The following is a 26,169-nucleotide window of genomic DNA, read 5'->3' as shown; positions in this document are numbered from 1 at the left end:
ATTATAGGTCTTTAGGCATAAAGAAGATAAAGTGGCTATATTAATATAGGACAAAATCAATTTCAGGTCAAACAATATTACCAAAGTGAAGAATGCCATCTCATAATAATTAAAGGATCATTTAATCAAGAGGACATAATTCTAAATGTGTATGTGCCTAATAATGAGCTTCAAAATGCAAGAAGCAAAAACTAAGAGAACTGAAAGGAAAAATAAATTAATCCATACATGTTGTTGAAGATTTCAACACAGTTTAGTAATTCATAAAATAAGTTGACAGAAAATTTCTCTAAGATTTTAGAAAACATGAATAACAATAGCACCCTGATTGTCCTAACTGAAATTATAGAAAACTACACCCAACACAGAATACATCTTATTTTTGAATAGGCAGGAAATATTCATCAAGATAGATCATATGTTGAGCCATAAAAGAAGTTCCAATAAATGTAAAATAATCAAAGTCATACAGCATGTATTCTGTGAGCACATGAAATTAATTTAGAAAACAATGGCAACAATTATCTTGAAATAAATATCTAAATATTTTAGAATAAATTACACAGTTCTACATACCCCATTGGTCAATGAATAAATAACATGGTAAATTAGAAAAAATGTTGAACTGAATGAAATGATATTATTTTTGAACTATAATGAAAATAACACATCGAAATTTGTAGGGTGCAACTACAGTAACTTACAGGGAAATTCATAGCTTTAAGTGCTGATATTAGAAAAGAGGAAACATTTAAAAACCAATGATCTAAAACCAATGATCTAAGCTTCTATTTTAAAAAGTAAAACAAACAAACAAAAAATTAAACCCACTGTAAGTGGAGGAATGAAATAAGGAATAGAATAATAAATTAAATGGAAAATAAACGATAGAGAAAATCAATTGAACAAAGAGCTAGTTCTTTGAAAGGATCAATAAAATTGATAAACCTCTTTCTAGACTGATCGGGAAAAAATGAAAAAAGACAAAAATTGCCAAAGACAGGAATGAAAGAGGAGAAAACGCTATGGAGCCTACATACATTAAAAGGATAGTAAAGACATATTTTGTTAAAAACTATGACTACTTAGATAAAATAGAATACTCCTGAAAGGGCAAATTAAAACTGGCATGGGGGGAAAAAAACATGTAAGTCTCCTATTTAAAAAAATGAAATTGATTATTTTAAAACTTCCCTTTTACAAAGGAAACAGCAGTCCCACACGGTTGGACTGGTATAGATTAAAACAAATATTAAAAGGAAAACATCACTAATCTTATACAGACTCCTTCAGAAAATAGTGGTAATGAAACTATTACCAATGTCCAATTCATTTTATGATGCCAACATTATCCTAATACCCTAAAACCAGACAGAGACATTGTAAGTAAACAGAACTACAGACCAATATCCCTTAGGAACGTAGATTCAAAAATTCTTATCAGAATATTATAAATTCAGCAATATATAAAAATAATACATCATAACTAAGTGGAATTTATTCTAGAAATGCGAGATTGATTTAATTTTCAAAAACTACAGATACTTAATTTGAAATGGGTCATTGATCTAAACATAAAAGCTAAAACATCATAGAACTTCTGGAAGTAAACTTAGGAGAAAATCTTCACAGAACTGGAGTAGAAAAAAGTTTTTGAGATAAAACACCAAAAGTTCTCATCATGAAATCAAAAACAATGATAAATTTGGGGAATTCCCTGGTGGTCCAGTGGTTAGTACTCGGTGCTTTCACTGCTGTGGCCCCAGGTTCAATCCCTGGTTGGGGAACTAACATCCCACAAGATGCAAGGTGCGGCCAAAAAAAAAAAAAACAAGGATAAATTTATTTTATCAAAGTTGAAAACTTTTTTAAAAATGCTTTTATTGTAAATTTTATAGTTTAACAAATTATTTAATAAAATATATAAAATATATTTTATGAGGTAAGGAACTAAAGTAACTGGAGAACTGGTTACAAAGGTTATTGAGAGAGTGGGCATGTGGATTCTGAGATCTAATTGTCTGAATATAAATTGCAGGTACTAACAAGGAGAGCATCCTGACTCCGTTAACATCCTGAAGTAATTCTTCATGCCAGGAAATTACTGCAGCTTTTAAAACTCTATTTGGCAGGGTAAGACCACACTTCATCCCAGGGTAGAATGTGAGAGCAGCTATATGTTTTAAGACTAGTTTGAAATCTACTAATATTCTTTTTTTTAACATTTATTCTATGATTCTGACTTTCCTACTCCTTTTCTCTTTTCCAGTTTCTTCTTAATTATTAGCTGTTGGTTTACAATGCTCACCCAGTTTATCCTTACTTAATTGTTTTTCCTTGCTTGAAGGACATGTAGAGGTGCCAAAAGATCTCACGGTGATAACTGCTTTCTGGTGTAAACCTGTATTACTGTGTGTTTTGTTATGACACAGTCACAGTCTTGGTTCCTTTTGGAGTGGTTTTAATAAATGAGTTATTTTTAGATTTTGCAATAGTATCTTTGTTATATTTTTCCAGTTTTATTGATATATAATTGACAAACAGCACCGCATAAGTTTAAGTTGTACAGCATAACGATTTGACTTACATATTTGTGAAATGATTACTGCAATGAATTTAGTCAACATCCATCATCTCATATAGATACAAAAAAAAAAAAAAAAAGAAAAATTGTGTGTGTGTGTGTGTGATGAGAATTCTTAGGATTTACTCTCTCAACAACTTTCAAATGTGCCACAGAGCAGTGTTAACTATAGTCATCATGTTGTATATTACACCCCTATTACTTGTTTATCCAATTACCCTCACAGCCCCACGTCTGGTAACCACAAATCTGATCTCTTTTACTATGAATTTGTTTTTTGTTTTTGTTTTTGGTTCCACATATAAGCGAGATCATATGTATTTTTCTTTCTCTGTCTGTCTGACTTATTTCACTTAACATAAATGCCTCAAAGTCCATCCATGTTGTCACAAATGGCAGGATTTCCTTCTTTTTATGGCTGAATAATATTCTATCATATACATATATATATATGGTGATATATATATATATATGTGTGTATATATATCATAACTTCTTTATCCGTTCATCTGTCAATGGACACTTTGGCTGTTTTCATGTCTTAACTATTGTAAATAATGTTGCTATGAACATTGGGGTGCATGTATCTTTTAGAATTAGCATTTTCATTTCCTTCAGATATATTTCCAGAAGTGGAATTGCTAGATCATATGATAGCTCTATTTTTAATTTTTTGAGAAACCTCTATACTGCTTTCCATAGTGGCTGTACCAATTTACAATTCCTCCAATAGTGTGCAGGGGTTCCCTTTTCTCTACATCCTCACCAGCATTTATCTTTTATCTTTTTGATGATAGCCATTCTAACAGGCATGATGTGCTATCTCATTGTGGTTTTGATTTGCATTTCCCTGATGATTAGTGATGTTGAGCACTTTTCCATGTACCTGTTGGCCATTTGTATATCTTCTTTGGGAAAATGTCTATTCAGGTCTTTTACCCATTTTTAATTGGATTATTTGCTTTTTATACTATTGAGTTGTATGAGTTCTTTATATATTTTGGATATTAGCCCCTTATCAAAAATACAGTTTGCAAATACTTTTCCCCATTCTGTAGGTTGTCCTTTTACTTTTTGATTATTTCTTTTGCTGTACGGAAGCTTTTTAGTGACGTAGCCCCACTTGTTTATCTTTGATTTTGTTGCTTGTGCTTTAGATGTCATATCCAAAAAATTATTGCCAAGACCTATGTCAAGGAGTCTTTTTCTTATGTTTTCTTCTAGAAGTTTTATGGCTTCTGGTCTCATTTTGAAGTCTTTCATCCATTTTGAGTTAATTTTTATGAAAGGTATAAGATAGGGGTCTAATTTCATTCTTAGAAATATTCAGTTTTCCCTGCGATATTTATTGAAGAGACTGTCATCTCCATTGAGTATTCTTGGCTCCCTTGTCAAATATTTGTTGACCATATATGTGTGGATTTATTATGTTTCTAGGCTCTCGATTCTGTTCCCTTGGTCAATGTGTCTGTTTTTATGCCAGTATCATACTGTTTTACTTACTTTAGCTTTGTAATATAGCTTGAAATCAGGAAATGATGCCTCCCACTTTATTCGTCTTTTTCAGGATAACCTCTGCTCTTTAAAACACATGATTAAGAAAATGAAAAGGTAAGCCATATTGGGAGAAAATGTTATATCTATCAAATTTTATATATATATGTGTGTATGTGTGTATAATTATACATGTATAATACACATAATATATATTTATATTATAATTATATTTTATATAAAACTATATGTATTACATAAATATGTAAAAATATAGGTAGTCAACAAACACATGAAAGAATGCTCACTATCAATAGTTGTCAGAAAAATACAAACTGAAATGCAATTGAGTTACTACTACACATCGTTTCACATGGCTAAGATTAAAATAACTAGAAATAACAAGAGTTGGCAAGAATGTGAAGCAACAGAAACCCATACATTGCTGGTGGGATTGTGAAATAGTAAAACACTTTGGAAAACTATTTAGCAGTTTCAGCAAGATCTTGTTGTAGAACACATTTACACAAATAAGTCAATGTCAATAAATAGCCTAAAAATTTACCTTATTCCAAAAATAAAGAGAAAATTATATAGAAATCCATCCCAGTTACAATCAGTGCTAGAAGATGATGCAACATTATTTACATTTTCCTCAGGAAAAGAAAGAACATCAGAAGAATTTAATACAAAACCAAATTATTATACATGTTTAAAACCAACAAACAGAGTTTTCAAGCCTAAAAAATCAGAGGATAGATTATATTAATTTTAAAAAGAAAACCATTGAAATTATTAGGAAGAAAATAAGCTTAAAACTAAACCAAAGAAAAAAGATAACCTTATAATAAACATTAAAAAGTTAAAAGAAGAAAACAAAACAATTTGACAAAACTAAGAGCAAACATATCTATCAGATCAATAAATTTAAATAAAATAAACTCACCTAGTGAAAGAGGAATCTCTTAGGTCAAATCATAGAGCTAAACCTAAGTATAAACTGTAGATTCAAGAGATTCATCTAAAACCAATCTAATCCAGAAAGGCTGAAAATTAATAGTTGGGCACAGACATACCTGCAAATGCCAACAAAATGAAAATAGGGGATATTTGTGCATGTTTGTATGTGTCAATTATTTTGCAGAAATTGCTAGGTGCTTATCAGTCCCACTTCTCCTTCCACATAGGAAGACTGCCTTTCCCGGCCCAAACTGCAATATGAATGTGGCCTTGTGACTGGATTCTAGACAAAGTAGTGTGGTAGATGGGATACATCCACTTCCAGGGTTGACAGAAAAATGTTTCAATCAACCTTCTCACTTTTTCTCTTAGCCAGCTAAAAGCAAAAGATCCGGCATAAAATTCTGAGAGGGTCATAGTAGATGGCTTGAACTAATTTACTCTTTTCTAAATATAAATATATAAAGATGATAGTTTATACTTATTCCTCTAGAAAATATGGTCCTCCACACCAGAAGATAGCATCTCTGGGGGTGATTTCCTAGTTCTGGGGCCTTGATCTGCTCAAATCCCAACTATCAGATATCCTTAAGCTTCAAGGGAAAGGTAATGTTGAAATATTGCTGGGTAGTGCAATATAAAAACCACTTTTTTTAATGGAAGTATAGCTGATTTACAGTGCTTCAGGTGTACAGCAAAGTGATTCAGTTATACAGTTATACATATATAATATACAGATTCTTTTCCCTGATAGGTTATTACAAAATATTGAATGTAGTTCCCTGTGCTATACAGTAGGCCATTGTTGTTTATCAGTTTTATATATAGTAGTGTGCATCTCTTAATGCCAAATACCCAATTCATCCCTCCCCCCCCTTTCCCCTTTGGTAACCATATGTATAAAAACCATTTTTATTCACCTACTTTCCACCATGTAAAGGTTCTAAATCATCAAAGCTTTGTCCAACTATTAATATTTTCAAGTCAGTCCAACCATTTGATGAGAATGATCTAATTCCTAGCATGTCCCTTTGTCTAAATAATTTCTTTTTTTATGTTGTGTACTTACTCTTGACATATGGTTATGATTTTTGGTTCTTCCAGCAGCCTTTTCATGATCTTTTAACTAAAAAGTTATTGCTAGCTTCTGGTTACCACTTTTGTTACTGAATATATCTTTCTTGTTACTATCTCCTGGAACCACTTTTCGAATCTCTCCTTTAACTCAGATGCCATGATTTTCTCTCTCACAAAATGGAATTTTCTGTTTTTTCTCTTAAAGTTCTAAAGAATTTCTGACTATGATATTTATAGATTTTTTTTCAGATTTTCTGGTGGTTTTTAACTAGTGATAAAGTGCTGAATTATATCAATGTATTAAAATGTGTTTTGAGCAGTAAAATAACACCACATTTTAGATTTCAAAATCCAATTGAACTGCTCTAAAATCTCAGCCTTAACCAAATCACTGTTGACAAAATGATGGATGTTATATTCCTTTAAAAGTTTCCTTCTGGTATTATTTAAAATTTCCCGTTTCCCTTTTCCCATCTATCTGGAGTGTCTGTACTTCTTTGGCCCAAATCAAATATTGCTCTAGGAGTTTGGACAACATAAATGACCTCTCCTGTCTTGTAGACCCTTGGCTTGCGTAAAGTTTAAAAGTACATCCTCGGACGTTAAATCATCCTGTTACTTATAAAATTGGCTCATGTTCTCCAAGTCTACTTGCCAATGTTGTTACATATCTAGAATCTCCTAATGTTGTCTTAAAGTGAGAAAAATAAAATGTGCTTTATTGTGGAGAGCATAAACATTTTTTTTTACTTAAAGATTGTACTACCTGATTCAATTTACCTTCTTGTTCCTTCTTAACTGCTTATGAAAGACAGGAGACACAGCCCCTTTGCTAATAGTTCCTAGAAAATAGTAAATCATTCTAAACAAGTTCTGTGCCCTGTTAAATCTAGAAGTTTTATTAAAACAGTGGCTGTCTCATTTTTCTAAGGCTGCCATAATAAAGTACCACAAACTAGGTGGCTTAAAAAAATTACCCAAAAATCAATTGTGTCACAGACCTAGAGGCTAGAAGTCCAAAATCAAGGTGTCTGCAGGGCTATGCTCTCTCTGAAACATACAGGGGGATCCTCCCCTGCCTCTTCCTCGCTTCTGGTAGTTTACAGCAATTTTTAGCATTCTTTGGCTTGTAGATGTGTTACTCCAGTTCTCTGTCTTCACGTAGTGTTCTACCTGTGTCTCCTGTTGGAAGCATTCCTCCCTTTGAAACTCAGACCTGTAGATCAGAGTGTAAGGTTGCAGGTATAGGGAGCAAAAATTTTGCTAGTGGATCACTAGGAGTAATAGTAAGTGGTGCCACTTTCATATTCTTCAGGAGGCTATTTACGTCTAAATCAGCATCCAATATATGGTATTGTTTCTTCCATAGCCAGTATTCACAGGGCCAGGTATCAGAGGTAGAAATGGGAATGAATCCTATTGCTGTTTAATACAGCTGTTTCCATACTAAGTTGACCAATAATAGTGTTTTGATGATTAATTAAAATTAACTCTCTTAAAAAAGCTTTTAGCAATATTTTAATCACTAATGTAAACACATAATTATATATTGCTTATATTTTAAATTTTGAAAGAGAGCTGAATTGAAGTTTATTTGTGCCTTATCTGAATTCTTCATAGTTCTCTTCCTTCTCCATCTGTCAGTGTTGACTCCTTAATCTTACCATCTCAAATTCCTCATTTATCCTTATCAAAGATAGAGAGGAAAAAAAAAGATAAACTCAGTCACCTTAACAACTCAAGAAAAAGAAATAAAGTAATAACATGAGAGAAACAAGTTAAAAAAAAAAAGAGGTAAGATTTTTAGACTTTATATTTTTGAGTCTAAAATACTTTGTGACTAATTTTTCACAGCGACTTTTATCGTCATTGCCATCTGCCTTGAGTTCTTAAGTACTAGATGTGTGATATTTATTAATAGAAAAGAATGTGGACAATAGTCCATGATTTATTTACTGTTTCTTTCATGTATAATTTTATTATTTATGAAATATTTTTACATACACTATTTCACCTAATCAAAAGCCCTTAGAAGTAGATTTAGAAGTAGCCTTTTTTTCAAATAAGAAAACTAAGTTTCCAGGCAGCTAAACAATTTGTGTTCAGTCATATAACTAGTTTAGTGGCAAATAGGAAACTCAAAATCCTTTTTTTTCTACTAAACTCAGCTTTCCAACAATGTTACAAACTGAATATTCTCTAGTGAATATTATAATAAAGATTAGTTGGTATATTAAAATTCTCCTTTTAATCTATCAAAAATTATGCTACTTGTATGAACCCCATTCTAAAAGATATAATGGTATAAAAAATCTAATTTTTATTTATAATTTACTTACTATTTTAAAAATACCACTGGATTGTTTGAATATTAAAATGTGTGATAAAACAATTTTAAGAAAAAAGCAGTTACAGCTGAAAATGATCATTTCTTAGTCATGAGAAGGTTTTTTTAGTTATAGTCTAAAAAGGCCTCATGCATCATCCAATATAATTTTCACAATTACTTCTTGTGTTCATCCCAGGGACATTTAAAAAGTTGTGGGGGCAATGTTTCCTTTTATATACATTTTCTGTAGTAAAGGATTATAAGTCATCAGGTGCCAGTGTAGTTGAGAAGGTCATGGGTATAACTCCTAGAAAAAGTATTTCACTTTGAAAGGAAATGACTGCACCACTTTGTTTAAAAACAGTCCAGTGTGTTAAACTTGAGAAAAATGGTACACTTCCATGTACTGGTGATGATCTAATTTATATCTGCAGCCTTGATTGCTCCTCTGATCCCCATACACACATATCTGCCATTATGACCTATCCACTGGGACGACCATTAGGCACCTCAAGTTTAACCTGGCCCTAACAGAACACTTGTGTCAGCCTTTTAGCCCCATCTTTGTAGATGGCTAAAATCTCAGAGTCTTATTTCCTCTTTCCTTCACACCTTACATCCAACCTATCTGCAAGAACTGTTTGGTTTATTTTCAGAATATATCCTGAGTCCGACCATTTCTTGAAACCACTACCCCTACCATCCTAGTCCAAGTCGCCATTATCTCTTATTCAAACCACAGCAATAGTCTCCTAAATGTCTGCCTGCTCCTACCAGACCATTACCCTACCATCCAGTCTCTACGTGGAAGCCAGGGTGATATTTTTACATTGTAAGTTAGACCATATATGTTGCCCCATAGCCCAGAATATGGCCCAATGTCTTTACCTTGGCCTAAGGGCCTACATACCCTTGTCTAGCCTCATTTGATATCACTCTCCCCCTACCATTGCTCCAGCCACACTATCCTTCCAACTCTTCCTACAAATACACCAAGCTTTCTCTGGCTTCAGGACCTTCCTACTTGCTATTTCTTTTACCTTTCACTGTATATTTTTGCAGATTCAGTCCTTCACCTCATTCAGGTGTCTGATCAAACGTCCCCCTGAGAAGCTTTTCCTGATTGCTTTATTGTACAATGCTACCCTTCTCCACTACTTAGTTTTTTTTTTTTTTTTTGTATTCCTTGGTTCTTTTTCTTCATAGGAAGTATTTATTTTTTGTTTCCATATGAATTGTCTGTCCCTCCTGTAAGAAGAGTAGCTTTGTCTTTTTCATGGCTTCATCCCCAGTGCCTGGTACAATGCCCAATGCTTAGACAGAAATAAGTATTTTTGAATGAATGTATAAATGCATTTATTTAAATACTCGTAGTTTTAAAATTGAGGCAAAATAGTTTAATTTAAAAATGTATAATGCTCGCTTAAAAAAGTTATATTGCTTTGGAAAAATCTCAGTTAAAATTGTATGCGGTTTGCTTCTATGAAGAGAGTTGATATGCTGAGTGAATCAAGCATTAATGGACACACCTGGTGGCAGGTGCAGGTATTGCAAAAATAAAGACTAAAAAAACAATTTGTCTCCATCTACAGCAGTGGTTCTCAACCTTGGCCATACATTAGAATCACCTGGGGAGGTTATACAAGTCTAATGACCAGGACCGACCCCAGAACAAGTAATTCAGAATCTTTGAGGGTTGTATCCAGGGGTCTATTAATATGTTTCTAAAAGTTCCCCAGCTGATTACAACGGGCAACTAAGAATGAGAACCACTGATCTATAAGGTAGGGGATTTTTGCAAAACTATTCCCCATGCTGACAATAGTATAGGAAGTATTCAAATACTTGTTAAATGAATTAATGAGTGAGTGACTGAATGAATGGGTGAATGTAAAGGGTGTTGATAGCCAGCTGAACTCTTGAAAACCATTCAAAGCCAGATTTAGCAAATGAAAATACCGAATTCCTATTTAAACTTGAAATTTAGAGGAAAAAGGAACTTTTTTCAGTAATCCATGTCCCAAATATTGTAGGGGGGGCATACTTATACTAAAAATATGTATTTATTATTTGTCTGAAATTGAAGTTTAACTGGCATCCTGTATTTTATGTTGCAACCCTATCTATTGATGAGGGAACAGTTCAGGTTCTCTTGTAAAAATCAGCATGTTATTAAAATATTTAAAACTATTCACTGTTTTTTTTTTTAAATTTATTTATTTTATTTATTTTTGACTGCATTGGGTCTTCGTTGCTACGCACAGGCTTTCTCTAATTGCGGTGAGCGGGCTTCTCATTGTGGTGGCTTCTCTTGTTGCGGAGCACGGGCTCTCGGCATGCAGGCTTCAGTAGTTGTGGCTCACGGGCTCTAGAGCGCAGGCTCAGTAGTTGTGGTGCACGGGCTTAGTTGCTCCGCGGCATGTGGGATCTTCCCAGAGCAGGGCCCGAACCCGTGTCCTCTGCATTGGCAGGTGGATTCTTAACCACTGCGCCACCAGGGAAGCCCAGCAATCCACTGTTAAAGCGGTAATTTAATCTCTCCTATCTTCAGCTATGAAAAGCTACCATAGAAGCAGTCTATTATCCTTAGGAATAAACTTAATTTTGCACTGTTAAGCTGTTGATAGAGTAATCAGAAAAATGAGGTGAGTTCTTGTGCGTTATAGATTTTCCAAACGAACTTAGAATTTAAATTCTTCAGTATCTATTTTCAAGCTATCAAATCTTGTACCATAGAGTAAGAAAAGCAAAATTCAGACTGTTTTTAAGACCTATGAAGTACATTCTCAGCATGACTTCTGAATCAGGGGCTACATTAAGGTGCTGTGTCTTGAATTCTCCACAAGTCCCTAGGAAGTGTGAGAAAGACAGGAATCCTTCAGACTATAGACTTTATTTCTCCCTAGCTATTTTCTGCTCATTATACTGACCAGCTAAAACTAAGATTAAATGATAATAATGAATAATACTTGACTTTAATTCTGGAAAAAGAAAATTATTGAAACAAATCAGTTGAGTAATTTGTCATGCAAGCGGAAGTATCAAGGACATTGCCTTTTTCTCAAAGGATCCGTGTAAGTTCCAATCCTTTGTAAATGGCAGATAAACACCTTTCACCAGAAGGTGGCATGCCCATATGTTCAGAAACTCTCCAGTGAATGGGTAACCCAAAAAAGGATCAATTACCGGCTGATTATCAGTGTGGAAAGAATGGAATGATGAAAAGGCGGAACAGAAAAGGCTGTTCACATTTGTAATGTTTTCTGTCCCCAACTGAAGTGCACAGCGTGGACCGGTTTCTATGCTTCCTGCAGAATTTGCAGGAAATGGCTTGCTGAGAGTTAGGTGGTCAAAATTTTTGATTTTCTTGGAACACTACCTTTTATTGTTTGAAGACATCTTCTTCAAAACTTGCCCAAATGTTGTAATAAAAACCAAACTTTTGCAGCACTTTTCTTGGTTATATGCCATTTCTTTGCAGACATGTTAGCAGGCAGCTATCCCTAAATCCAATGATGGATTAAAAAAAAACAAAACCAAAAAATCAGGAGGGGAAAAGGTCTATCTCAGACAGAAGTTTTAATCTGTTTATCCCATAAGTCTGAGACTGTTTCGGCAAGGGCAAACTCAGACAAGCTATATATTTTCTGCATATCGCTCTGGCTGACAATCTGAAGTGTGGATACAAGAACATAGGAACTCAAATTGATTTTTCTGACATGGACTGCATATGGCCCTATGCTCTTTCACAAACATTACTGCGCCTTACTTTCTCAGAGCTTGAGATGACATAATTGCAAGCTTTATCACTTTTCAGCAACACACACTATTTAAGATATCTGATGCAGATGTGAACATAACTTTGGAATTCAAAATTTCAAATTCTGTTCCTTAGAAGGATTGTCCTGGGAAAGTGGATTCAGGTGTGGAATGCTTAGTGCATAGCTCTATTTTGACTTTTAGGAGTTGTCCTCATATTTACTTTGCAATTCAGTACAAAGATAGATGCTCTCAATTCAATAGGTTATACCTGAAACTATTTGATTCCCTAATTACATTTGTCAAGTTTCAAACATATGCATAGGTGTATCTTTTTAGTACATTGATTTTATGTTTATTTTTTAAAACTGATACCTATGGTAATAATAATAATAATAGCTACTTTTTGCTGAGGTAGTACAGTAAAGGTTAAAGGCAATGGCCCTGAGGGGTTTTCTTCTTGGGCTCTGACCCTAGCTCTGTCTCTGATTAGCTGTGTAACTTTGGCAAACTATTTAATCTCTCTAAACCTTAAGAGAAAATAAATGCCAAGTCTCCAGCATGTAGTAGGCAGTAGATGGTTGGTAGCTGCTCTTCTAAGGGTAGAATTTGTAAACTGGAAGTTAACATTTCAATGAACTCATCTCTGAATGACAGATAACAGCATTACTTACCTTTATGGCTTTTGTGATGATTAAATGATGTAAAGTATATGACATACTGAGTTTGGTGGCCTGCACATAGTAAGCAAGTCAATAAATGGGAGCCATTGTTTTATTGTTATTATTATTCTTTTTTCAGGCACCATATATACTATATCTATCACCAATAAAAATATTATCCCCATTTTATTAAGTAGAAACTGGCCCAAACAGCCTAAAAGGAATTCGAGCCAGCAGTCAAGCCCCAGTCTGGTTCCAAAGCCCCAGACCCTTTCATGACAATCTATTTGGCTCTAACCAATGGCTATTCCGACATCAAAAGAGCTGACATTGAGCAACCAAGGAACAAGTTTTATTTCAATTTAATTGTTCGGAGATGGGAAATTCCTCACACCACTTTGCTGATACTCTACTATATAGTTACTGAAAAGTTCATTGTTTACTCTAAGTTTTGAGGCCTTTTTAAAAAACATCATAATGATATTATCTTCTATCATTCAGACAATGAGATTACAGAGATTTCATAACTGAATTAGATATAAAGAAAAAGACAATATCATATTCTTTAAATTCTCCAAAATCTCTGACAGAATTATAGACTTCTTTGTACTTCTTGGTGCATTTTAAAAGAAGAAAGCCGATGTGAAGTATTTTGTATAAGGATGTTATATGAAATTATTATTTTTTACTTCTAATGCTTAGTTTTGACTGCTAGTGTTTACAAAATGTGCCTGGCTAAACATAATGAGTCAATCAGTTGGTGTTCCAGATGTTTGGGAAATATCCAGATGTTTGTGATCTTAAAAAAGGATATTTTCAAAACAAACATTTTATTTTCCCACTTTTCAGCTTCATGTGCTAGCCTAGCTATTATCAGACTTAACTATAATTTGCTTTTTAGTGTAAAATAACCTGAATCTTTTCACAGAGAAAATCTGATTTCAAAAATATAAACATTAAGTCACTTTGGAAACATTTTAGAAAATTTGAGTGGAAAGATTGGCAAACTTTTTCTGTCAAAGACCAGATAGTAAATATTTTAGGCTTTGCAAGCCTAAAATCATTCTTGAAACTCTACAGCTCTGCCTTTTGTAGAGTTGATAGGTGTGGTTGGATTCCAACATAGCTTTATTTACCAAAGCAAGCAACAGTGGGCTGCATTTGTTTGCCCTAGGTCTAAACACACTGAAGATACTAGATATATTCTGTTTTGGGTAATAAGTAAACATCTGTCAACATAAATTAGGGAGAAGAAATTTCAAAATGGTAGCATCTATCCCTGTTTAGTTGGCCTTGAAGATGTGCTGATTATGCTTCGTGGGCCCTCACGTCCTTGTTCTCCCTTCTCTGCCCTCCTCTGTCTCCTGGGAGGCTGACCTTAACACACTACATCACCACTGGACATTTGTGTGACACCAATAGGAGATGAGGAGCTAGAAGGAGGGAGAAATTCTTCCAACTTTGCAGTGCCTCTCCCAGACACAGATAATTCACTGCCTACCAAACCTGACTGCTGTGTTCTAAGGGAAACCCATACTGTGCACAAATCTTTCCCCTCTCCTCCAAGCGCAAGTGTCTTGCTTCTATATATATTCTCTCAGGGCAAGCTTCCTGCTGATTGTCACTTAGAAAACAGCTGATAAGTCTGCTAAGTATTGACTAAACCCGGGGGTGTGTGGGTGGTGGATGTCTCTTTATTAGAGGACTCCAAGAAATGCCTTAAAAAGTAAATAAGAAAGGAATTTATAAAGATGGTACCAAAAGCTGCCCTGTGGAAAATGAGGACAAAAGAGCCATTCTGGCAATTCCTACCATAGAGAAAATTCATTATTCATAAGTTCAGCCTTGATACTGGCAATGAACCAAGATTTGGAGGCACAGGTTTGTTGTGTCACCTCACCAAATGCCATTAGGGCTTAACAAGTGGCGTAGTATTTATTCACGTTTGGTACCACCTTTACTACCATTCTAGAGATACTTTATTTTTTTTTTAAAGATTTGTTTTTTTTTTTGATGTGGACCATTTTTTTTTTAATGTCTTTGTTGAATTTGTTACAATATTGCTTCTGCTCTATGTCCCGGTCTCTTGGCCCCGAGGCATGTGGGATCCCAGCTCCCCGACCAGGGTTCAAACCCGCATCCCCCCACACTGGAAGGCGAAGTCCCACCCACTGGACTGCCAGGGAAGTTCCGATTCTAGAGATATTTTAAATTATTCTCAATTGTCAGGTGTTATGCTACCCATGCTATAATTGAGAGATGATGAAGTAGAACTAAAGTGGTGATTTTTTTCATGGTATCTTAATGACAGAGATATTACTGTTTTGACTAGGTAGGTATGTGTCACAAAGAATCTGTTGGGAAAAAATCCCTTTAAAACTCTTTTAATGAGCCATTTGTACTTTTATAATTCCCGAAGTCTACTTCTTGGAACACTAATCCTATGAGTCTCTGCAAAGGAGTCGTGTTATAACCCACTCTTAAAGGATCACAATGCACAGGGGAAGATTAAAGCCTCTGGGAAGTACTGGCAGTAACAAACCTGTTTAACTTTCTTCACTAAATGTTTCCCAAGCTTACTTAACCATGACATTTTATTTTGAACATGACTGATTAACACTCCATGGAACTTACTTTAGGAAATGCTGGTAAAAGGTATTAAGATATTTGGTTTTAATCACTAGGAAAACTGCTACTATTTCACTTGATTATTTCTGTCATCTATCAATTGATTTGAATATTTATTTAAAATTGTTACCTTTGAACAGATTTATAAGGAAAAAATAATAAGGCATTTCCCAAAATTTCTGGTAAATAACTTTTGCCTGCCTCGAAGTGTTAGATCTGCTGAAGTCAGGTCACCAATAGTGCTTGAGAGGAAGTACGTCTTACCTGTGTCCAACGTTCAACTCAAGTATCACCTCCACTTGGAAGCGTTTCTGACCCATGATCCGGTTACTTGCTCCCTCCTTTGCGTTTCCCTTACCATGGCATTTACTAATCGTATTTATAGTCTGTGGCTTACTTATCTAATCCCACTCTTATGGATTATAAAATCCTTGATGGCAGAGACCATAATTAATCTTCTTTGTTCCTAATATCTAACACAGTACTTGATTTTTAGTAGATGCTTAATAAAGTGAATTTTTTGATAATTCTACATGGTTTGAAGCTGCTATAGAAATAATTTGCATTCTCATTAGATATTGAAGTAGTGGTGTGCCAGAACCGGTATATACCAACTCATGAGAGCAGGTGGTCAAAATTGGAGGAATTTTGCCAGCCGCTTGATTTCATATTAGTACCTTGATATCAGGCCATGGTGAGAGTATTTACAACATAGAAATTGGCAAAAGCTACAAATCAAGGCTTTTTCATTTTCCTGGAGAGCCAGTTGTTAAACATTTACCAGCATACCACTATGTATGATATCTTTTATCATTTTTTTCTTTAAATGGTAATTTAATAATAATAAAATAAAATAAATTTTAAATGTTTTAAAAGTAACGATTTTTAAATGAGTTGTTCTGTCTCCTCATTTAGATTGCAAATTCTCTGGGGAAAGGGCCATTACTTTCTTTTCCTTTATTGCCCCAGTGCCTAGGAACTTATAAGCACTGAATAAATAATTGTATGTGGAGGGATTGATGTCCTAAACAGGCTTTGTGTTTTGAGGAGTAGGGGTGGGAGTGTCAAAAAGGAATGAAAAAAACAAAATCATGTTTTGAGTTGATCCTAACACTGAATTTTGTGTTCAAAATTTTGGGTGTACCATGTATTATTTTTTCCTTCTAATTTTGTATTTATTCTCAAAATTTAACTATATTGAAAGAGTTATATTTAAACCAGTGACATAATCATAGCCACAAGTTTATAATCTCAGGGATACAGGATTTTATGGTGGTTGGACTACAGACAAAGATATATTTTCACTGCTGCAAAACTGCAGCAAAATTAGCTGGAGTTGCAGGATTTTCTTAGTTTACCATTTTAAAAAAACTACCTTAAAAGATTGTTAATTTCCAGCGATATTAACCAACCTCAGGAACTAGTTTATTGTGTGGAATGTGATGAGAATTTCAACAGGAGTTTTTGCCCATACGTGAAGAAAATGCTGCCTCTGCAACATACCATGTAGTATTTATGCTCATGCTGTTACAGATAAAATGAATCTTTGAAGCCAAAAGCATCTAAATCTAGGATTTCGCCTAAGCAAAATACATACTCTAAAAATATTTTAAAATAAGATATCTTTTACATACAGTAAAATACACAAATCTTAAAAGGAAAGCTTGATGAATTTTTACAAACATATAAACCTCTGTTACCATCACCAGATCAAGATATAGGCATTTCCACCCTGCCAGAAAGTTCCCTTCTGCCCCTTCCCTGTTGATACCCATCCTTCTCATATTATTATTCTGACTTCTACCACAATAGATTAATTTTGCCTGTAAAAGACATATTTTATGTCTATTTTTTAATTGTTAACAAATATATAAAATGGAATGATTACTGTTTGAGGACTAGTTTGGGACAAATGAATATAAAACAGATTAGTGATTATATATTTATTAATAATAATGATTAGATATCACTTTCAAGCATCTAGCAATGCTTTCTTAAGGCGATTTTTAAAATATCTTCCAACACTTTAGGAACATCTTAGGACTTGTCAATTAGCTACTACAATTTTATTTACTCTGCCTACAGTTCACTTAAACAGCATAGCTATTCTGTATGAAGAACTTTTCATAAAAAGAAACATTTTTTATTCTTTGAGCTCATTGTTAGAGGACCAAGAGACCAAATTAGACAGACAATTCTGTCAAGAAGTTTATGATCTAATGTCTATAGGATGTACACATCTTTCATCATTCACCACTGTTTGCTTTATTAGGCTTTCTCTCCTAAGTAGTATGTTTAAAGCCAGCCGAGGATTGGAATCTGGTTCTCCACAGCCCTTACCCTATGGTTAGCTCAGCCTAGTCAAAAGAAAAAGAAAAGATGTTTCCTTTGACAGTGGGCCACAGGGATGTAGCCACAAAGCCAAACGCTCTTGCTCAAGTGGAACATTGTAGGCCCTGAACATACGGTTTCTGGGAGAAGCCTGAATGGTGTGATTTTCTGTAATGTGTCTGCACAGACAAGATGGACTTCAGAGGCTGGAATGATAATAATTATACTTTGTATGGTCTAGAGTTTTCTTGCTTTCCAAGTTGCTTTTGAGAAGGGGCAGAATGTGAATGGAATAAGTTCCTCAAGACAGCATTCTTATGGTGCTGCTTTCCTGGCCTGCTCTCCAGCTCTGAACACCACAATTCTGTCTATAATTGTCAGCTGGGGTCCTGGCTAGAGATGGACTATACCCTCTGCAACTTTAATCCCTTCAGCAAATATTCCATACTGCCTATCGCTGTTGGCAGTCAGCATCCCACCTCACTCTTCCCCTGGTGGAGTGTAACAAAAGCCTCATGAAAGAAAGGTGAATGATTTCTATATCTTCCCTTTACATTTTTTTAAAAAGTATTAATCTATCCAAGAGACTCCTGTTTTTCTTCAAAGATATTTCATTCAGCCTAGTCCCCTAATATCCCAAACTTAAAATTGAAGTTAAAAAAATTTAACCTGAAATTTTGCCTAAATACAATTTCTCTTTTCTCCTAATTATTCTTTCAAACTTAATTTAAGTGAACTCAATTAAACAAATATCTCTTGGGTTCTATTGTGTGCCTGGCACATATCCTAAGTCCTGGGGAAGCAAAAACAAGTAAGAAGCTCACAGTTTATTAGGCAGAGGTTCTCGGAGTGGCTGGGGTTACAGAGCAAGGGCAGACCTGGGAACATTTTTCTTTTCTTTCTTTTTTTTTAAAATTCCCAGTGAATGAGAATTTTGAGAATCACATGTAGTGAATATTGTGGTGTGACTTTCTCTCCAGCCTCTATTTTTCTTTTCTTAGAAACTTCCCTGAATTTTCATTTTGGTAGACACAGTGACTTCATACACCCCTGGCTCTAGGGTGAGGCATGAAGTTCAGGCTCAAAGTAGATTTTATATTCTCGTGTTTGGATCTCAGTGATTGGTTAATGGTTGTACCACTGTAGGAAAGCCAGACTCAGAATGAGGCTAATACATTGAAGACTGAGACCTAGAAAGGAATGACTCCTTGATCAAACCAATCCTGAAGCCCACAGAAACCCTAGACTTTCTAGTTTCATTAGTCAGTAAATCCCTTTTATTTTTAAATTTGTTCTGTCTTAGGGTAAATATTAAGCTGCTATAACAAAGAGACCAAAAAAAAAAAAAAAAAAGAAACCCAAAATTAGTTGCTAAAATAAGATGGTAGTTTCTTTCTTTCTTGTGTTATAGTTTGACTTGACCATCTAAGGCTGAGGAAGCAGCTCTGCTCCATGAGGCTGTTCAGGGACCAAGAACCCTCCATTTTATTCCTCTGCTATCACTAGGATTACCTCTTTTTGGGGAATAGTTGAAGCTGGGTCACTGCCATGTCTATACCCCAGCCTATAGGAAAAGGGGAAAGAGAAGCTGGAGAGATATATCCCCAGTGTTTTTAAGACCAAAGCCTAGAAATGGCAAACGTTATTTCTATTCACATATTGGTCTAAATTTAATCACATGGTCCTATCAAGCTACAAAGCAGACTGGGAACTGTAGTCTCCATCTGCATGCCTACCTAAAACTTGATTACTAAGCAAGAAGGGGGAGATAGATTTAGGAGACAACTAGCAGTGTGTCACACGGTTTACGTCTAGTTTTCTGTTACTTACAACATCAAAACTTCTGAGACATCATTATTATAAGAGGAGAAATTCATGTTAACATTTTTATGTAGTGAGGTAAATACTATAGAAACACAAAAAGCAAAGTATTTTTTCCCCCCTTAGATCTTGCTTTAAGGATAAAAATTACAGATCTTTGAAACTATTTGTAGCGCACATTTAAGCCATTGGAAGGTTCTTGGGGATGTCCAATAATTTTTATTTGATCCTTTGTCTCACAGTTCCCTCTATCCTGGTCTATTATCTGCTTTTCATTCAGTTTTCTGCTTTACTTCAAAGTACAGCCTGAAAATGGTCTTTTATTGAATATTTTGAGTTGTCTTTCTGAGCACATACCAAACTAAAAATGTTTTCCAATTAATTGTTGCTTTTATTTGTTCAAACAAGAGTACGGAAAAAGTCAATGGCATTTATAGAAAGGTACTTCAACCAACCAAAACTTTGTCAATATTTTTTACACTCATTGGACCATCTATGTATAAAATGGCTCATTTTAGTAATATGATTTCATTTAAAAATCACAGTAGTGGAATGTTTTAAAACCTGAGGAAACAATATTACAATTTTACTTGAAAAAAATTTACTTCCTTTTAAAAAATGGTAGCATCCAAGAGCTTATAGATTTTTTAAGTAGGCTTTATTTTTTTTAAGATTTTATTTTTTTAGAGCAATTGTAGATTTACAGCAAAGTTGAGAGGAAAGTCCGGAGTTCCCATATACTCCCTGCTCCCACACATGCATGGCCTCCCTCTTTATCAATATCCCCCACCAGAGTAGTACATTTGTTACAATTGATTAACCTGCAGTGACACATTATAAGCACCCAAAGTCCATAGTTTATATTAGGGTTCGTTCTTGGTGTTGTACATTCTACGGGTTTCAACGTATGTGTAATGACAAATATCCACTATTGTGGTATCATACAGAATAGTTTCACTGCCCTAAAGATCCTCTGCGCTCTGCCTGTTCACCCCTGCCACCCTCCTACCCCTGACAACCACTGATCTTTTTAATGTCTACATAGTTTTGCCTTTTCCAGAATGTCATATAATCAGAAACATACAGTATGCAACCTTTCTAGGTAAAGCTTCTTTCACGTAGTAATATGAATTTCAGTTTCCTTGAGATCAAGAGAACTCAAATATAGCCATCCCCTTTTTTAATAGTCCAGCTAAAAATTTTCACTTGAAGTAATGTTTTTTCCATTTAAAATATTCCGATTCCACATCAGATCTAAAATGAGGCTTTTAAAAGCTTTGGGGATTGATTACTGAAGTTTCTCAAGGAGCTGTTTTCTCCCTGTTGACCTCCAGTATTTTATTTTCATACTTAATCTCGAAGATTTGCTTTCCTACTAAGGGAATTTCCCATGTAGCGTCACTTCATTCTCTTTTCAAATCCTATGGCTTATAGATACAAACATACACAAATATACATTTATTTACAAATATGTATATATTTTTAAATTTTAAGATTTTAGTATATTTAAAAAATGACAAGATGTTTCCCTTTACCCAACACATCCTTAGCAATTAGGTCTATGGCTGTTGCCTTTTTTATTCATCTTCTGAAAAGTCTTCCTTAAAAGAGTTATTAGTGTAGCAGTAAGATGAGTTATGACAACAAGCAACAATACCTCCATTATTTGTTAAAGAAAAATTTAGTAAAGAATCACAATTATTAATCAGTTAATGTTTTGTTTACAAGATGCTGTGTAATGACTATATTATATATTGTATTGGCATGTCATTAAATTTAATTCATATTAATACAGAGGTAAAGAAGTAGAACTGTAAAATAAAATATTTATATTCTCTGTCTAAATTCCAAGTTGAGATACTCATTTCATGCCATGTATTATTTGTTACCAATCGGAAATCATAACATAGCATAATTTTGTGTCTGGGAAATTGCAGAAGTTTGAAGAAAAATATATTTCTTCTTAAGTTGTTTTCCTACATTGACATATAATTCTTAAATTCACATAACATTTTGAAAGAGGTCTATTCATCTGTAAAATAGTTCAAAAAATACACTTCCACTTTACAAATTCACTGTTTCAATGTCAATGACAGATGCATTAAACATTGGTCAACATTGGTCTTCAAAGTAGGGCACCTCCACACCTTACTTAATTGCTATGCAAATTGATCCAGTGATGTGTGGGGAGAAAATGTTAGAACATATATTTCTTGTTAACTTTTGAAAATCTGAACCATTTAAAATGGCTATTTTTATGAATTCTTATAATATATACAATATTAGTCCAGGAACACATGTATGTTACTTATAAATAAATAATGGATGTACTGCTTCTTTTTTCCTAATAGTATTGCTCAGTTTAAAAATTTTGTAGACACTGTCTCTAGATATAAACTTCATTGTTCTCTTTTGTATGACTTGTACCTCATACAGTGCTTGACACAGAGTAGAGATGCTCAGTAAATATTTGTGAATGAATAATTAATCGGAATGGGTAGAGAAGGGCCCCATGCATTACTTAAATCTGGGAATGCCATGGAAACAGGCCCAATATATAAGTAGGCAGAGTAAATGTTTTCCAGACCTTTTTTTCAGGACACTTAGACTTAGTGATTGCTGTGATACTGCATTGCCCCAGGAAGCACAGAGCCTTCTAAAATGCATTCCCCCCCATTTTTTAACTTTATGTAGAACAAGAACAAAAATAAAAACAAATAAATATAAGTGGTTGATAGGCTAGAATTCCGTTTGGACTTAATGAAGAGGAGATTAGGAAAGAATTTACTATTGACTCTAAAAATGTGGAAAGGGGGCAAAATGAGGTGTTGACACAGATACTTACAAAGCTATATCTTCTGCTAATGTTCAAAGCCTAAACCTTAAGAAGGAATATAATTTAAATTTGTTATAGATCTTTATACCTTTAAGTTTATATAGGTTTCTTAGAGTCTTTAAAATTAAGTAATAAGGAGAAATAGAAATTTAGGGGAGAGTTCTTTTTAGAAAGGAATGGAATGAGTGACTGCATAGCTTCTCATACAGAAGTTATAGCCCTGCTGTTTAGGAGGGAATGGGAGTATTTTCTCAGGCACCTGCACTGTGGGCCTCAGCAAGGTGTAGGAAAGTAAGGAAATAAGATTGCTTATGTACAGTTAAACTTGATGATCAAAGCAGAGGACATATGCAAAGTAACTAGAAAGACAGGAGTCCTGGCTGTCCCCAGACTGAACGAATCACCATGTCCAAAGAAAGGCTTGCCAATAAGGTGGGGCTGTTCAGTCAAGGAGCACCCCACTGACCTAGCTGGACTTCATAGTGTTTGATCTCCAGTGAGTCCTGGTATAGTTACGGACGCAGGGAGTATTACCAGTGAACTTTATAGGGTGTTTTTTTGCTTTTTTTTTTTTTTTTTAAGCAAGACCTTCCCCCTTCTGAGGTTCAAGTTAGTGTTTCTGCCTGATCTGATTTCATCCCAACAAGGAGCCTTCTGAACAAAGGTCCTTTTTCTGATTTGGCTGCTCACAAGGGCTCACTTAAAAGGAGAAAGATATACTGATTATATGAATTTGGGTTTTTCCTGATTCCTGTCATAGTGGTTTCTTAAAGTAAACTAATTAAGTGGCTTCTGCTGATGTGTGGGGTTCAAGCTGAGAAGGTGACCATGCTGAAGAGCCCAGCAGTCCAATCTAAGAGAGTTCTTACTCTGCATGAACTGGTGTCTTCTTCCAGCTCACATTCATTTTAGGAACCATGAATCTTGCTCAGGTCTTATCATTCCTCAGTGAGGATAAAAGTGAAATATTTGGCATTGCAAAATGTTGAAAGGCTGGCCTGAATCCAGGATTTGTCAGTCTGATGAACCAGCCTTTGCTTAAAGAACTTAGGTTGGCTACCTCTTCTGTGCTCTCTCTCCCTTACCCAGAAAGGAATTTGAACACAAAGCACCGAGTCCTTTCACCTCTGTGTTAAAGAACAAAGAAACTACAAAAAACTTGAAGAATAACTTGCACATGTGTTATGAGTTTTCTTAAAAGGGTGGCACAGTTATTTCACACTGTGCATCATATAGCAAACCACCCCCCTTCCACACACACACATCTATTAGCAGCTCTCCTTCTCCACGTTTTCACCCTTGAGCAGCTATTTAAAAATGAGTCTCTCTCCCCAGCCTTTCTCTGCAATTAGTTCTATCACCCACATAGCCTGCATTTCACAGTCCTCAGCCCAGACCCTTCCAAAATCCCACCTAACATCTGGCTTGCCCTCTCCTGAGAATAGTGCACTCCTCATGCTGAGCAGTCCCCCTGAGATGCTGGAGAAAAAAATCCTTTACCTCAGCTCAGCGGTGAAAACAAAAACTTCCTTAGAAATAGTCTTTGACGTGATGTGTCACTTTCATGTTAAAAATAAGCAAGTATCAAATGGATAATTTCTCACCTTAGCATAGGCACAAATTCTTTAAAAATATGAAAATAGCATATTGAGAGATTGATTATTCAAACCTTTGAATTTGGTAACAAATGACCCTATCACAGGAAAAAAGAAAAGGGCTTTGAAAAGAATTCCAAGGGATATTTGAAAGTATTTAGTAATGAAGAAATAAAAGAATTGTGTTTATTTTTGATATTACAGAGCTAATTGCTAGAAAAACCTTCCTCTTAATCTCAAGCCATTATCCAGGTTACTGTATTTTTATTTTTTTATTTTTTATTTTTATTTTTTTGAGTTCATTCAGTCAAAATTTATTGAGCAGCAGCTGTGTGCCCAACATTGGGAATACAGCAGTGAACAAGATGGACACGATCTCTGCCCTCATGAGCTTACAATCTAGCAGCCAGCCAGCCAATTACATCCATAATTTTAACATTACTATTGTAATAAGTGCTCTGAAATAGGCATGGTGCTAAGAGAAGATTTAACAGAAAGTCTTGACCTGCATTGAGAAATCAGAAAAGGTCTCTTTGAGGAAGAAACACTTAGGATCAGCAAGGTGGGAAATGGAAGAGTGTTGTCAGCAGGGAGAGCAGCCTGTGTGCCGGCTCTGAGGCAAGAAAACCTTTAGTGAACAGAAAGCCAGGGAACAAAGAGGGGTGATGCAAGGTAGAGGCTGATTTATGCAAGGACTTTGCATTTAGGACTTTATTCCAAAAGCAACTGGAAGCCACTGAAGAATCTGAAGGAGGAAAGTTAGATGTTTAGGTTTGTTTTTCAGAGCTCACTCTGCTGTGTGTGGAGGACAGAGTGGAAATGGGAGGACTGGTTAGGAAGTTATTGCAGCAGTCCCAGACCAGAGGTGATGATAACAGCTTCGAGAAAAGAAGATGGATTCCAGAGATGTTTAGGACATAGAATCTACTTGGAGAGTGACTGGGTGTGTGCGGAGAGTGATGTGTTTCTGGCGAGAGGTACTAAAGTAGGAAACTCTGGAAGAAGGACGAGTTTGTGCAGGTCCCATAGGCACAGGCCCTGAGGCTGGGGTTACAGCAGTAGCATAGCTTTGGTTCTCAAATAGTTTAGGGTTTAGTTGAGCAAACAAGATACACATGAAACAACTGCAGGTGGATACAGATGTCTCCACCTCTGTCCATGCCATTCATAGTCAGCCCCTCAGCACACTCTTCTGCAGCCTACCCAGTGTCTCATAGGGCGCCACCTTCCACAAAGGTGCGCTCACATCTCCCTGCTTTTTTGCCTGCTACTGTCAAGAAATTCACCTGTGATTCTCATTCCCCTTCCCTGCTTAGGTCATAGGGAACCAAATCTGGCCACTGCCCTCCATGGTTGTTCTCTTTTGAACACCAGTAGTTTTCTGCCTTAATTAGCACTTCTCTTTACATCACCTCTGTCAAGCCCCTCCTTGTAGAGTCACCATCTGGCAAAGTCGACCCTGTCTTCCTCATCTTCCCTTCAGAGGCACAGGCCCATCATGAATATACATGCTGTTGCCCCCTTTTTGCTCCCCCTTCTAAACGGTCCCAATCCAAAGGCCCTTTCCCACTCTAATTTTCCTGGAGTCAGTATATACCCACCTCTTTGCCTCAGAAAAGTCAGAGGAAAGTTTTGCTATGCGACTAACCATGAAGTAGCCTCAATAGCTATGACTCAGCTGACACATAGCATTCCCTGTGTCCTCTCTGCCACTGCAGAACTCTGCTACGTCCCTTGCAAAGACAGTAACTAAAAAAACAAAACAAAAAAGCACAACACCACAGCTGACTACACAATAGGCCTATAGGTTCCCATTGTGCAATGAGCCTGGACATTGAGAAGAACATAGACTTTGGAATTGGGAAGACCTGGGTTTGCAATCTGGTTACTAACTGGTGTGCCTTTTGTGCTATTATATCTTGCTGAGCTTCAGAAGATTCATCTGTAAAACAGTGGTAATGGTATCTGTTTTATGAGTAGTTGTATTAAATGAGGTATATAAAGCACATAGCATAATATCTAGCCTGAATTACCTGGTGACCATTCACTTCCTTTGTTCCTCTTGGGTTTCAGCTGCCAAATACTATTCAGAA

The 26,169-nt window shown here is 35.4% G+C and overlaps 1 protein-coding gene across 6 annotated transcripts in view; it reads left to right on the top strand.

Annotated features, from left to right (window-relative positions):
• SLC9A9 (solute carrier family 9 member A9) overlaps positions 1–26,169 on the top strand; it is a 685,705-nt gene that overhangs the window by 20,237 nt on the left and 639,299 nt on the right. For 4 of the 6 annotated variants that reach the window (XM_068546049.1, XM_068546048.1, XM_068546051.1 and 1 more), the window contains exons 3-4: positions 2,039–2,133; positions 4,152–4,195. The gene's annotated coding sequence lies outside the window, so the exon portion shown is untranslated. The remainder of the gene's footprint in view (positions 1–2,038; positions 2,134–4,151; positions 4,196–26,169) is intronic. The other 2 variants (XM_068546052.1, XM_068546054.1) reach the window with 1 other exon arrangement.

Source organism: Eschrichtius robustus, chromosome 6 (genome assembly GCF_028021215.1).
Source record: "Eschrichtius robustus isolate mEscRob2 chromosome 6, mEscRob2.pri, whole genome shotgun sequence".
Lineage (NCBI taxonomy): Eukaryota > Metazoa > Chordata > Mammalia > Artiodactyla > Eschrichtiidae > Eschrichtius > Eschrichtius robustus.
This window is presented reverse-complemented; position numbering and strand designations above follow the sequence as displayed.